This window comes from Emydura macquarii, unplaced genomic scaffold, assembly GCF_026122565.2.
Source record: "Emydura macquarii macquarii isolate MOO-44397 ecotype Brisbane River unplaced genomic scaffold, CSIRO-AGI_Emac_v2 contig_3506, whole genome shotgun sequence".
Taxonomy (NCBI): Eukaryota; Metazoa; Chordata; order Testudines; family Chelidae; genus Emydura; species Emydura macquarii.
Genome location: NW_027133643.1, coordinates 5133216 through 5136350, shown reverse-complemented (window position 1 = coordinate 5136350; position 3135 = coordinate 5133216). Strand labels below are relative to the sequence as shown.

The window sequence follows — 3135 nt, the reverse complement described above, 5'->3', positions numbered from 1 at the left end:
CTCAAATGGACCATGGCAGCTGAGAGTTCTCTCACATAGTGATGTTGGGTCCCACTGTTGTTATATAACAGAGTTACAGTTGTAGCCCCCAAAATTTGGCAGTTATTTTTATAGAAAACCCTTGTTTGCATATTTGCAGAATATTCATCACTTTATTTCCATAAAAATCCCGCACCCTCATCCTGTCAACCATTTTGCCTGCACCACCCCTTGAGTTTTCCCTGTGTTCCTCTCTTTGGCTCTCCCTTGTTTGCAGTTTCACGGACAGGCTCTCCCTCCCGCACTCAATCCTCCCCCCATCTGCCCTCAAGTTTCCCCACATCCTCATCACCCCTGCCACAATGAACTCCCTGACCCCACCTGGACCATAAGCCCCTCCCCCCCACCCAGGGCCTTAGAGATACGGCTAGAATGGCTGCCTGCACAGCGCACCCTATCCATCACACTGGCACTCGACCTCCCTTCCCCTCCCCCCCCCGGGCGGCGGGTAGGCTGGGCTATGCTCTAGGCAGAGTCTCTATGGTTAGAACCCTGTGGCTTCCGAAGGGAACTGGCAGTTGGAAGGGGGCTGAGGCAGGAGGCCACGGCAACGGCCCCAGAGACGCACAGCCCCCGCCCCCCCCCCACACCCCAGAGATGGCCCGGCCCTCAGGTGGAGCAGAGGGGGGCAGGCCCCAGAGCGGCTGGGAGATGGGCGGTGGCCCAGCCTCCCCTCCTCACCATCCAGCCCGGCTGTGGGCCGCCCCCCCTCAGTGCAGCAGCCAGGAGGTGGCCCTCGGGGCCCCAGAGGGGAGCGACGGCACCACCCTCCCTCATCCTGAGCGCCGTTTCCGGCTGTGGGCGGCCGCCTTTCCTGCCCTGTGGGGCGAGGAGTACAGCTGCGAGCATGGCTCGGTGAAGTTTCTGGCCCTGTGCGGCCTGGGTGGCGTGGTGAGCTGCGGCCTGACCCACACGGCCGTGGTGCCACTGGACCTGGTGAAGTGCCGCATGCAGGCGGAGCCCAGTCGCTACCGGGGCATGCTGCAGGGCTTCGCTCTCACCCTGAAGGAGGAAGGGGTGCGTGGCCTGGCCAAAGGATGGGCCCCCACCTGCGTGGGCTACTCCCTGCAGGGCCTCTGCAAGTTTGGCTTATATGAGGTCTTCAAGCTGCGCTATGCAGACATGTTGGGACCTGAGCGAGCCTACCTGTGGCGGACCAGCCTCTATCTGGCCGCCTCAGCAAGTGCCGAGTTCTTCGCCGACATTGCTCTGTCCCCCATGGAGGCGGCCAAGGTGCGAATCCAGACGCAGCCAGGTTATGCCAACACATTACGGGCGGCTCTCCCGAAGATGTACATTGAAGAGGGGCTGTGGGCCTTCTACAAGGGGGTGGCCCCACTCTGGATGCGCCAGATTCCCTACACTATGATGAAGTTTGCCTGCTTTGAGCGCACCTTGGAGGCCCTCTACATCTACGTAGTGCCCAAGCCACGCAGTGAGTGCTCCAAGGCTGAGCAACTTGGCATCACCTTTGTTGCTGGCTATATAGCTGGGATCTTCTGTGCAATAGTCTCCCACCCAGCTGACTCTGTGGTGTCTGTGCTCAACAAGGAAAAGGGCAGCAGCACTATGGAAGTCCTCAAGAAGCTGGGCTTCAAAGGTGTGTGGAAGGGCATCTTTCCCCGCATCCTCATGATTGGCACCCTCACAGCCCTGCAGTGGTTCATTTATGACTCAGTCAAGGTCTATTTCAGGCTCCCTCGTCCCCCACCACCAGAGATGCCTGCATCACTGAAAGAGGGTTTTTTCTTTAAGTAGATTAAGTAGATTCAACCCATAGATGCTGTATTGTGAGCTACGTTTATGTTGCATTGCACTGTTTCATTCAGGACTCTGTGGATCTGGTGCAGGCTTCTGGACCCATGCCCATCTCAAATAGTTACCTCTCCAGAGAGAGACTGATGGGTATAGTTAGCCTTTTCCCGCAGACCTTGCAGTTATACTATCACTTCACTGCATAGTTCATTTATTATTCTGTCAATTTCAGGTTTCAACCACCATCTCAGATGCCCCATTCTCTGGACTTTATGCCTAGACATGGATTTACACTTGACTGCTCTGTTAAAGGTCTATTTCTGCAAAGGCTTAAATCTATCAGTATATGGCTCTCATTGTCTGTTTATTTTGTTTTCCATGGATAGTAAATCTGAAAACTTTGAAACACCACAGAGTCATATTCCCCTATTATAGTGAAAGTTGACATGTATTTTAAATGGGTGTTTATTTTACACTCACATACAATATTTAGTGGCCATTTTTAATGTTTTGGTTCTATGAATAATACAGTAAATAAGTTAATATGTTCCAAAGATAAAAATTTACAGACTAAAGTGTTTATCCACATCATTTATTGGAATTGCATATTTGCAATTTTTTACAGCGTGTTATATTTTTTAAAGGTTAGGATATTAATGACAGTTATTTGTGTGTGTTTGATGTTAAACACTGAGATGTTTGAAGGAGTATTTGTTTATGGTTGATTACACAAAGATGTCCTGGCTCCCAAATTAGAAAATCTGGTCATAAAATAGATTTAATCCTGGTTACTTCTTACTTACATACCTTAGTTTTAATAAATAATTTGGAATAGAAGAATAGATATAATATGCCCTAATTTGGTGTCATTTCTATCTCTTTGTGGCAAACACCCTAGTTTATTTAAACGTAGATCAAATTGATGTGTGCTGTGGGTTTTCTTTGATAAAGGGATATGGGCATGGTGTAAATTAAATGAGATATGTCATGCAAATCACTCATTTATGCAAGAATGCCAGACATAATATACATCTGAACATAATTTACCCCCAGAATGTTGTTTATTAAATGTTTAGAAACGTTATGTGGAAATTTAAATCGTTAACAAAGCAAATAAAAATGTGTTTCATCCTGTGGGAAATCATTATTTATAAAAGTGGAAAAGTTACTGTGGAAATATAGAATCTTTATGGAATTGCTGCTTTTATAGTAAGACAGTAAAGTAACTGCACATACACAGGTCTTGTGCAGTGGGCATTTACAGTTGATTGAGTGGAATGACTAAGAAAATTCTGCAACACTTCTAAATAAATGTAAAAATATACATTTTTCTGTACTTGG

The 3135-nt window shown here is 48.2% G+C and overlaps 1 pseudogene; it reads left to right on the top strand.

Annotated features, from left to right (window-relative positions):
• Positions 1 to 636: 636 nt before the first annotated feature.
• On the top strand, positions 637 to 1797 carry LOC137144987 (solute carrier family 25 member 3 pseudogene; annotated as a pseudogene).
• Positions 1798 to 3135: the final 1338 nt, after the last annotated feature.